We start from the raw sequence: 12,476 nt of genomic DNA on the forward strand, positions 1-12,476 counted from the left end.
TCGGCAGCACCAAGGCAGCAGGCATGTGAGGGTGGGGGAGATGGTTTTACCAGAGAGCATGGTAGCAGCCAAACTAGTGAGAAAGGTGCAGGAGCCCAGGAAGAAGTGGAGGACGAACTGATGGAAGACTCATCAGATGAGGGAGACCTTGATCACATTTCTGTTGTGTGAGGTTAGGGGGAGAGGGCAGAGGAAGGAAGCATGATTTTTACCTCGCCACCAACTCAACAGGGACTTGGTGCTCAAGAATGCGCAAGACACATGAGTGCCTTCTTGCTGCACTACCTGCAACATGACCCTCGAATTGTGAGAATTAGAAATAATCCTGACTACTGGGTTGCCACACTGTTAGATCCCCGGTACAAAAGTAAATTTGCAGAAATTATTCCTGCCATAGAAAGGGATGCACGCATGCAGGAGTATCAGCAGAGACTGTTGCAGAATCTTACATGTGCATTTCCACAAAACACCAGTGGTGCACGTAGTGAATCTCACAGTTTCAACTTGCCAACCGTGGGACCGTCGAGTGTTCAGCACTCAAACCGTAACAGAAACACAGTATCTGCTGGTAACATCAATTTTGCGGAATCGTTTCACCACTTTTTTAGCCCATCCTTTGCAAGGTCACAGGATACAAGAAGTCTGACATATAGTCAACGCCTAGAGACGATGGTACAGGAGTATCTCCAAGTAAACATTGAAGCCATGACTGTGTCCCTTGACCCTTGCTCTTTTTGGGCTTCCAATCTGGATAAATGGCCGGAGCTCGCCTCTGAAGCCTTGGAGGTCTTGTCATGCCCTGCAGCCAGCGTTCTGTCTGAAAGTGTGTTCAGCGCTGCTGGTGTTGTGCTGACAGATAAACGCACGCGGCTCTCCACTGATAATGTAGACTGACTGACGTTCATAAAGATGAATAAATCATGGATCTGAAATTACTTTTCTACCCCTGTGTCATCCTGGGGAGAGTAACAGCTTGATGATTTGTTAAAATCACCTCACCAACCGTTTTACGCTTTAAAATTACTAATCATGTTTATCTGTATCTTGGCTGGAAAATAATTTGGGCTTTGTAGCAGTGTGCAGTACTGATTCTATTAGGCCATCTATACGAATCTCCACCAGATTTAAAATTACTAATCATGTTTATCTGTATGTTGGCTGGAAAATAATTTGGGCTTTGTCGCAGATTGCAGTACTGATTCTATTTTGCCATCTATACTAAGATCCACCAGCTTTCAAATTAATAATAATTTTTAGCTGCATCTAGCCTGGAAAATAATTTTGGGGCTCCTAGATGCGCAAGACCCATGAGTGCCTTCTTGCTGCACTACCTGCAACATGACCCTCAGATTGTCAGAATTCGAAGTAATCCTGACTACTGGGTTGCCACACTCTTAGATCCCCCACACTTTTCGATCAACCTTTTCATTTTAATAAAGAATAAAAAAATGGTCATTTTTGAAATTATAAGCATTAGCAGGTTATTAGAAACTGAAATCAAACAGTTTTCAACTCAAAACTTTATTCTAGGTGATGTTACATTTGCACATAGGACCCCGTGTTCGAAAGGAGCTTCTGAACTCTCTCGTCCATTGAATTTGTCAGGTTTTGGATGGTTTCTGCTTCAATTGTTTTGCATGAGGACAGAATACCCTCCCAGAGCTGTTGCTTAGATGTGAACTGCCTCCCGCCATCATAGACACTCCTTTTGATGATGCTCCAGAGATTCTCAATGGGGTTGAGGTCAGGGAAGCATGGGGGTCACACCATAAGTTTGTCCCCTTTTATGCCCATATCAGCCAGAGATGCAGATGTGCTATGTGCAGCATGAGATGGTGCATTATCATGCATGAAAATGATCTTCCTGCGGAATACACGGTTCTTCTTCTTGAACCATGGCAGGAAGTGCTGTTTGAGAAACTCCACATACATTATCGAGTTCATCTTTACACCTTCAGGGATCCTAAAGGGGCCGACAATCTCTCTCCCCATGATTCCAGCCCAAAACATTACTCCACCTCCTCCTTGTTGGCGCTGTAGCCGTGTTTACGTGGGGTGTCTATCAACCAGCCATCCTCCACTCCATCGATCTGGACCATCGAGCGTTGCACGGCACTCATCCGTGAACAAAACAGTTTTGAAGTCAGTCTTCATGTATTGTTTGGCCCACTGGAGCCGTTTCTGCTTGTGTGCAGTGGATAGACGAGGTTGACAAGATGGCTTACGCACAGATGCAAACCTCTGAAGGACTCTGCATCTTGTTGTTCGGGGGACGTTGGAGGCACAAGCAGCTTCAAAAACTTGTCTGGTGCTATGACAAGGCTTTTTTGCTGCTGCTTTTTTAACCTGACGTAATTGCCTGTAGGAAAGAGTCCTCAATTTTCCCTTATCAGCACGCACACGTGTGTACTGTGAATGAGCTTCATACTTCTTGATTGTGCGATGATCAGGATGAAGTGTCTTGGCAATGTTGATTGTAGTCATGCCTTGACCTAAACACTCCACAATTTGTTGCTTATCACCAGTCGACACATCCTTTTTCTTTCCCATTTTGGCAGAAAATGTAGGCTGCTTAATAATGTGGGACAGCCTTCTTAAGTAGTCTTGCCTTTCATTGGACACACCTGCCAACTCTGGTCTGTATGGAGTTGTTCAATCAATGGCCCAAAATTAAGATAACATAGACGGGAGAGGTCTCTATGAATACAAATTCCTAAGTATTTGGTACCCTGTGAGGGCCAGGCAAAGGGAAAGTTGGACTGGATGGAATCCTTTATGGATTTGGGGAGGGATACATCGAGGGCCTCAGACTTCGCTGCATTGATTTTAAAATTTGACCATGTAACAAAGTGATCTATTTCAGCCATAACAGCAGGGATGGATATATGTGATTGAGTGATATGTGCTAGGACATCATCAGCAAATGCAGAGCACTTGTACTCGATGCCTCCCACCTCAATCCACCTAATATTGGGGTTATGGCGAATTGATGAGAGCAGGTGCTCCGTCACTTGGATGTATAAGAGAGGGGACAGAGGAAATCCCTGCCTAGTCCCATTGGTGATTATGAAAGGTGATGAACATGTTCCATTTATCTTCAGCCTAGGTGATGTACTGCTATACAGGGCTGTGATTTTGCCTACAAAAGGGTAACCTAGACCCCTACCCCATGCTTTTTAAGGGAATAATATATGGCGTGCCAGGAGACTCCATGGAGTGCTTTCTCAGCATCCAACGAGAGTATCTAATTACAAATTTTTAACTGCATCTAGCCCAGGAAATATTTTGTGCCTAGTAGCAGTGTCTGCTAGTCAGCGGATTATCCCAGCTGTTAAGCAAGCTACACCACCTGTAGTTTGGACACTTCATTTTTTCAAAGGAAATGCTTCGGGACCCCGGGATACTCAGTGAAGAGCATCAGGAGGCACCCCAAGGCATAGGGGCTGGGACTGGCTTTAGGACCCTCAACTAGAAACCAGAGGCTGTGATATTTTATGTGGCGCAGCCCCTCGCTACATCCGCTAGGAAGGCACCACATAGGGTCAGGGAAATTGGCACCAGGTTTACCAAGAGGAGGCCTGAGGCAGCTGGACAGAAGCGTTGGTAAAAAAGGCCAGGCAAAGGACACACAAAGGGGGTCCTGTGAAGCGCTACAAAGTTATCTGGGAGTTGTCTGAGCAACTCACATGGTGAGCTCAGTACGACGTGGGCAGCCGTTACCTGCAGAAGTGGTCTGGATAATAAGAACTGTGAGTAAAGGCACTGGACTGCATCACTGACTCCGTGTCATTACTGCTGCTGCCCTGCACCATAACCCCCATTCTCCACATACACTGCCCTGAGGCTATACTCCTCCTGTGGGGAGTTATACTACGCTCTGCTGCACCCACAACACCAGCCTTAGCGGTCTGCCCTGCAGCGGCGGTTCACTCTGACCGCAATCTACGGGTGGCGTAGTCGGACATTTAAACATCAAAACCACATAAATAGTTCCGCCACTGATTTGAATGCCCTGAGTCACGGAACCGGGTTGCCGCCACGGAGACTACAACCACCAGCATCCACCAAAAAGGGTCCGACTCCGGGTGTCCCAAGGCCCAGGCGGTGCGTCAGAACATTTTCATCACCTTTCATAATCACCAATGGGACAAGGCAGGGATGTCCTCTGTCCCCTCTCTTATACATCCTAGTGACGGAGCACCTGCTCTCATCAATTCGCCATAACCCCAATATTAGGTGGATTGAGGTGAGAGGCACCGAGTACAAGTGCTCTGCATTTGCTGATGATGTCCTAGTATATATCACTCAATCACATATATCCATCCCTGCTGTTATGGCTGAAATAGATCACTTTGTTACATGGTCAAATTTTAAAATCAATGCAGCGAAGTCTGAGGCCCTCGATGTATCCCTCCCCAAATCCACACAGGATTCCATCCAGTCCAACTTTCCCTTTGCCTGGCCCTCACAGGGTATCAAATACTTAGGAATTCCTATTCATAGAGACCTCTCTCGTCTATGTTATCTTAATTTTGGGCCCTTTATTGAACAACTCCATGCAGACCACGATTGGCAAGTTAGAACTGTAAGATTCACTACGTGAACCACTGGTGTTTTGTGGAAAAGCACATGTACACTGTGTTCCAAATTATTATGCAAAAAGTGTTTAGGAGTGATAAGGGAAGAATTTGTTTGTTTGTCAGTTAAACTCATCGATGGTGATGTGTGTCAGGGCTCTTTATATCACTGTAAGCAATTGCAGACACCTGTGCTAACTAGTTTGGCAAGTGTGTCCAATGAAAGACAAGACTACTTAAGAAGGCTGTCACACATTATTAAGCAGCCTACATTTTCTGCCAAAATGGGAAAGAAAAAGATGTGTCGGCTGCTGAGAAGCAACAAATTGTGGAGTGTTTAAGTCAAGGCAAAACTATAATCAACATTGTGCGATGATCAGGATGAAGTGTCTTGGCAATCAAGAAGTATGTAGCTGATTCACAGTACACACGTGAATCAGCAAATTGAGGACTCTTTCCTACAGGCAATTACATCAGGTTAAAAGAGCAGCGGCAAAAAAGCCTTGTCATAGCAGCAGACAAGTTTTTGAAGCTGCTGGTGCCTCCAACGTCCCCCGAGCAACAAGATGCATGGTCCTTCAGAGGATTGCAGCTGTGCGTAAGCCATCCTGTCGACCTCCTCTATCCACTGCACACAAGCAGAAAAGGCTCCAGTGGGCCAAACAATACATGAAGACTGGCTTCAAAACTGTTTTGTTCATGGATGAGTGCCGTGCAACACTCGATGGTCCAGATGGATGGAGTGGAGGATGGCTGGTTGATGGACACCCCACGCAAACACGGCTACAGCGCCAACAAGGAGGAGGTGGAGTAATGTTTTGGGCTGGAATCATGGGGAGAGAGATTGTCAGCCCCTTTAGGATCCCTGAAGGGGTAAAAATGAACTCCATAATGTATGTGGAGTTTCTCAAACAGCACTTCCTGCCATGGTTCAAGAAGAAGAACCGTGTATTCCACAGCAAGATCATTTTCATGCATGATAATGCACCGTCTCATGCTGCACATAACACATCTGCATCTCTGGCTGATATGGGCATAAAAAGGGACAAACTTATGGTGTGACCCCCATGCTCTTCTGACCTCAACCCTATTCAGAACCTCTGGAGCATCATCAAAAGGAGTGTCTATGATGGCGGGAGGCAGTTCACATCTAAGCAACAGCTCTGGGAGGGTATTCTGTCCTCATGCAAAACAATTGAAGCAGAAACCATCCAAAACCTGACAAATTCAATGGACGAGAGAGTTCAGAAGCTCCTTTCGAACAAGGGGTCCTATGTGCAAATGTAACATCACCTAGAATAAAGTTTTGAGTTGAAAACTGTTTGATTTCAGTTTCTAATAACCTGCTAATGCTTATAATTTCAAAAATGACCATTTTTTTGTTCTTTATTAAAATGAAAAGGTTGATCGAAGAGTGTGGGGGATCTAAGAGTGTGGCAACCCAGTAGTCAGGATTACTTTAAATTCTGACAATCTGAGGGTCATGTTGCAGGTAGTGCAGCAAGAAGGCACTCATGTGTCTTGCGCATCTAGGAGCCCCAAAATTATTTTCCGGGCTAGATACAGCTAAAAATTATTATTAATTTTAAATCTGGTGGTGCTTAGTAAAGAAGGCCTAATAGAATCAGTACTGCACACTGCTACAAAGTCCAAATAATTTTCCAGCCAAGGTACAGATAAACATGATTAGTAATTTTAAATCTGGTGGAGCTTAGTATAGATGGCCTAATAGAATCATTACTGCACACTGCTACAAAGTCCAAATTATTTTCCAGCCAAGATACAGATAAACATGATTAGTAATTTGAAAGCTTAAAACAGTTGGTGAGGTGATTTTAATCAATCATCAAGCTTTTACTCTCCCCAGGATGACACAGGGATAGAAAAGTCATTTCGGATCCATGATTTGTTCTTCTTTATGAACGTGAGTCTGTCTACATTATCAGTGGAGAGCCGCGTGCACTTATCTGTCAGCACACCACCAGCAGCGCTGAACACGCGTTCAGACAGAATGCTGGCTGCGGGGCATGACAAGATCTCCAAGGCGTAAGTGGTGAGCTCCGGCCATTTATCCAGATTGGAAGCCCAAAAAGAGCAAGGGTCCAGTGACACAGTCATGGCTTCAATGTTTACTTAGAGATACTCCTGTACCATCGTCTCTAGGCGTTGACTATGTGTCAGACTTCTTGTCTCCTGTGGCCTTGCAAAGGATGGGCTAAAAAAATGGTGAAATGATTCCGCAAAATTGATGTTACCAGCAGATACTGTGTTTCTGTTATGGTTTGAGTGCTGAACACTTGACGGTCCCACGGTTGGCAAGTTCGAACTGTGAGATTCACTACGTGCACCACTGGTGTTTTGTGGAAAACCACATGTAGGATTCTGCAACAGTCTCTGCTGATACTCCTTCATGCGTGCATCCCTTTCTATGGCAGGAATAATTTCTGCAAATTTACTTTTGTACCGTGGATCTAACAGTGTGGCAACCCAGTAGTCTGGATTATTTCTAATTCTCACAATTCGAGGGTCATGTTGCAGGTAGTGCAGCAAGAAGTAACTCATGTGTCTTGCGCATCCAGGAGCACCAAGTCCCTGTTGTGTTGGTGGCGAGGTAACAATCATGCTTCCTTCCTCTGTCCTCTCCCCCCAACCTCGCACAACAGAAATGTGATCAAGGTCTCCCTCATCTGATGAGTCTTCCATCAGTTCGTCCTCCACTTTTTCCTGGGCTCCTGCACGTTCCTCACTAGTTTGGCTGCTACCATGCGCCCTGGTAAATCCATCTCCCTCACCCTCACATGCCTGCCGCCTTGGTGCTGCTGACCATCTGGACCTTGCAGATGTTAGCCCTTCCGCATTCAACTCCTCCTCCTCTACTTCCTCCACCTCCTCTTGTGCCACCACCTGACTCCGAATTCTGTTTAACATGTGCTCCAGCATGTAAATCACCAGAATAGTCATGCTGATAATGGCATCGTCAGCACTAAACATCTTCGTCGCCATTTCAAAACTGTGCAGAAGGGTGCATAGGTCCCTGATCTGAGACCACTCCTCCAGTGTGATTTGCCCCACGTCTGGATCTCGTTGGCCCAGGCTATACGTCAGAACGTATTGCACCAGGGCTTGTCTGTGCTGCCACAGTCGCTGCAACATGTGCAGAGTTGAATTCCACCGGGTAGGCACATCGCATTTTAGCCGGTGAAGTGGCAGGCCCAATGACTTCTGTAGAGATGTAAGTCGCTGAGCTGCGGGATGCGAACAGCCGAAGTGAGAACACAGCGACCGTGCCCTCTGCAAAAGGCCGTCTAGTCTGGGATAGTGGGCTAAAAATTGCTGGACAACCAGGTTCAACACGTGAGCCATACAAGGCACGTGTGTGACATTGCCCCGGCGAAGGGCCGCACCCAGGTTTGCAGCATTGTTGCACACGGCCTTCCCTGGTTTCAGGTCCAGTGGAGACAACCATTCATGAAATTGGTTCTCCAGAGCTGACCACAACTCCTCAGCTGTGTGACTCACATTTCCCAGACAATTCAAAGTAAAAACCACCTGATGACGTTGAGCCCTACTGCCAGCATAGTAAGGAGGTGTGCAGGATCCCTTCTGCGCAGTTAGAAAGCTTGTGGCATGACCAGACAGGTTTTGGGTGCAGGTGGAGGACTGAGAGGAGGTTGAGGAGGCAGAAGCAGTGGAGGAACTTTGAGATAAAGAGGATTGACGCACAACTCGTGGGGACGGCAAGACTTGGACAGCAGCCCCTTGTCCTGCTGTCACCATAGTTACCCAGTGTCCAGTCAGCGACATGTAACGCCACTGTCCATGCCTACTCGTCCAAGTGTCTGTGGTGAAATGCACCCTGTTACACACAGAGTTTCTCAAAGAAGCGGTGATGTTGTGTGCGACATGCTGGTGGAGCGCAGGCACACCTTTCTTTGAGAAGTAGTGCCGACTGGGCATGTGGTACTGGGGCACTGCGACAGACATAAGGTCTCGAAAATCCTCTGTGTCCACCAGGCGGAAAGGCAGCATTTCTGTAGCCAAGAGCTTGCAGATGGTGAAATTCAACCTCTTAGCTTTCTCATGGCTAGGAGGAAATGGTCTTTTACTTGTCCACATCTGAGGGACCGAGCGCTGGCTGTTGTGCTTAGATGGGGTTGATGAGGATGTCCCCAGCAAACTGCCAGTCTGTGAGGAAGATGCAGGCGAACATGTTAGGTTGCCTTGATCCAAAGGTGGTGCTATCAATGTCGGACAGTGCTCAACACCAGCTGGTGTTACCACCTCCAAAGAAAATGATGACCTGCCAATCACGCTGGCTGTTGCGGGTAAAGAGATGGCAGGTCTGCGTCCCAAAACAGGTGTGACTGCTGTCCCCCCAGTCACAGAGGATGAAGAGGCCGTGGATGCACAAGATGTGGCAGACAGTGGGTGGCCCGGCCGGCTAGGCCGCATTGTATCACAGTGAGCTTCCCACTGCAACTTATGCTTCATGTCCATGTGCCGGTTCATGCATGTAGTACTCAAACTATGTATTTTTTGGCCTCTACTTAGCTTTTGCTGACAAATTTTACAGATAACACGAGTTGGGTCATCTTTATCGATCTGAAAAAATGCCCAGGCTATGCAAGGCTTAGCACCCATGCGACCTGAAGAGCCACCACGACTTGTGGTCAGAGGCAGAGTTGTGTTTGAGGATGCAGTTGTTGACGTTCTTCCAGTACTACGTTTCTGTCCAGGAAGGCGCAACCTGACCTCGTCGTCACTAGCATCCTCCTCCATCTCCTCTGCTGACCTCATCTCTTGGCTGACTGTGGGTTGACAGTAAGTGGGATCTCCAACCTCATCATCATCACAATGTGTGTTATCACACCCGTCGTCCTCAGAGCCAACCTGTTCCTACCCTGACAAAAAACTAAAGTTGTCGCTCCAATCAGGTATTTGAGTCTCATCATCGTCTTCCTCATTGTCTCCACTACCAGGAGTTACAGTTTGGGAATGAGGGTTTACATGATGGTCAGAACCTTCTGCGTCTGGTCCTGGATCTGACTCATAAATATTCTGGGCATCAGTGCAGATCATTTCCTCGTCTGGATTCATAGAAGCTCTGTAGCCGACCTCTGATTCCCAGGCTATAATATGAGCAAACAGCTCTGCAGACTCAACCATCTGTTCTACCCCATACTCAGATGGGCAGCTGGAGATTTGGGAGCTGTGAGGAAGCAAGTGCGAATAGGGTGACACCTCTGAGAACTGGAGTATTTGTGATGTTGAAGTTGAGGTGGAGGAGAGCCCACTTAAAGGAGCACTTGATATCCATTGAAGCACCTGCTGTTTCTTGCCTCATCTGGAATTTGTAGCGATTGGCTTGGCTGTAAGAAAGGGATCTTATCGAATTGTCCGCTAAAAGAAGTAGACATTTTAGTTTAGCTGGAAGATAGTCTTTCTTCTGCAGATGTTACTGTTGCTTTAACTCCTATCCCACAGGCCTTTTTCCACTCATTTTGGTGGTTAACTAATTCACAACTCTGGAATTGTTTGCACAAAAAAACAATGGATGGGAACTGAGCAGAGCTGAGTGGCCAAACTGTGGTATTAGGCCAAAAGTAATGGCTGGGTTAGATGTAGATAAAAATGATACTGAATTTGCAACCTGATGGAGGTCAGTATAGATGGACTAATAGAACAAGTCCCACACACCGCTAGAAGCCCAAATATTTTTTCAGAGCTAGATGCAGAAAAAAAATATTTTTAATTTGCAACCTGATTGAGGTCAGTATAGATGGACTATTAGACCAAGTCCCACACACTACTAGAAGCCCAAATATTTTCAGAGCTAGATGCAGAAAAAATTATATTCAATTTGCAACCTGATGGAGGTCAGTATAGATGGACTAATGGAACAAGTCCCACACACTGCAAGAAGCCCAAATTTTTTTTCAGAGCTAGATGCAGAAAAAAATTATATTCAATTTGCAACCTGATGGAGGTCAGTATAGAAGGACTAATAGACCAAGTCCCACACACTGCTAGAAGCCCAAATATTTTTTCAGAGCTAGATGCAGAAAAAAATTATTTTTAATTTGCAACCTGATGGAGGTCAGTATAGATGGACTAATAGACCAAGTCCCACACACCTCTAGAATCCCACATTTTTTTTCAGAGCTAGATGCAGAAAAAAACTTATATTCGATTTGCACCCTGATGGAGGTCAGTATAGATGGACTATTAGACCAAGTCCCACACACTACTAGAAGCCCAAATATTTTCAGAGCTAGATGCAGAAAAAATTATATTCAATTTGCAACCTGATGGAGGTCAGTATAGATGGACTAATGGAACAAGTCCCACACACTGCTAGAAGCCCAAATTTTTTTTCAGAGCTAGATGCAGAAAAAAATTATATTCAATTTGCAACCTGATGGAGGTCAGTATAGATGGACTAATAGAACAAGTCCCACACACTGCTAGAAGCCCAAAGATTTTTTCAGCTAGATGCAGAAAAAAATTATATTCAATTTGCAACCTGATGGAGGTCAGTATAGATGGACTAATAGAACAAGTCCCACACACTGCTAGAAGCCCAAATATTTTTTCAGAGCTAGATGCAGAAAAAAATTATGTTCAATTTGCAACCTGATGGAGGTCAGTATAGATGGACTAATAGAACGAGTCCCACACACTGCTAGAAGCCCAAATATTTTTTAAGCTAGATGCAGAAAAAAATTATATTCAATTTGCAACCTGATGGAGGTCAGTATAGATGGACTAATAGAACAAGTCCCACACACTGCTAGAAACCCAAATATTTTTTCAGAGCTAGATGCAGAAAAAAAATATTTTTAATTTGCAACCTGATGGAGGTCAGTATAGATGGACTAATAGAACAAGTCCCACACACTGCTAGAAGCCCAAATATTTTTTCAGAGCTAGATGCAGAAAAAAAATATTTTTAATTTGCAACCTGATGGAGGTCAGTATAGATGCACTAATAGAACAAGTCCCACACACTGCTAGAAGCCCAAATATTTTTTCAGAGTTAGATGCATAAAAAATTATTTTTAATTTTCAACCTGATGGAGGTCAGTATAGATGGACTAATAAACCAAGTTCCACACACTACTAGAAGCCCAAATATTTTCAGAGCTAGATGCAGAAAGAATTATATTCAATTTGCAACCTGATGGAGGTCAGTATAGATGGACTAATGGAACAAGTCCCACATACTGCTAGAAGCCCAAATTTTTTTTCAGAGCTAGATGCAGAAAAAAATTATATTCTATTTGCAACCTGATGGAGGTCAGTATAGATGGACTAATAGAACAAGTCCCACACACTGCTAGAAGCCCAAATATTTTTTCAGCTAGATGCAGAAAAAAATTATATTCAATTTGCAACCTGATGGAGGTCAGTATAGATGGACTAATAGAACAAGTCCCACACACTGCTAGATGCCCAAATATTTTTTCAGAGCTAGATGCATAAAAAAATTATATTGAATTTGCAACCTGATGGAGGTTAGTTTAGATGGACTAAAACCAAAAGGTTTTACTTCACTAGGTGCAGTAAAAAAAATGGTATTCTATACACAGGTGGTGTAGCTTGCAACACAGATAGGCTACTCCACTGATTAACACACTCTGCAATAGGCCAAAAAGGATTAGCTTTGCTAGATTTAGCCAAATGCCGTGAAAAAAACTTGCACAGCACTGGCACAGACCTGCCTGGCAACAACTGATAGGAACTGATGTAACTTAGTCCTGAAAAGAACTGCAATTACAATTAGTTTTTACTCCCAACCTATCTTTTTAAGAGCACAGACCTGCCTGATAAAAGTCGTAGGAAATGCTGTAACCTAGTCCTTAAAAGGACTGCAATCACAGCTCTTCCCTACTCCCAAGC

Source organism: Phyllobates terribilis, unplaced genomic scaffold (genome assembly GCF_046119375.1).
Source record: "Phyllobates terribilis strain yellow unplaced genomic scaffold, ASM4611937v1 Scaffold_11__3_contigs__length_659146591, whole genome shotgun sequence".
Lineage (NCBI taxonomy): Eukaryota > Metazoa > Chordata > Amphibia > Anura > Dendrobatidae > Phyllobates > Phyllobates terribilis.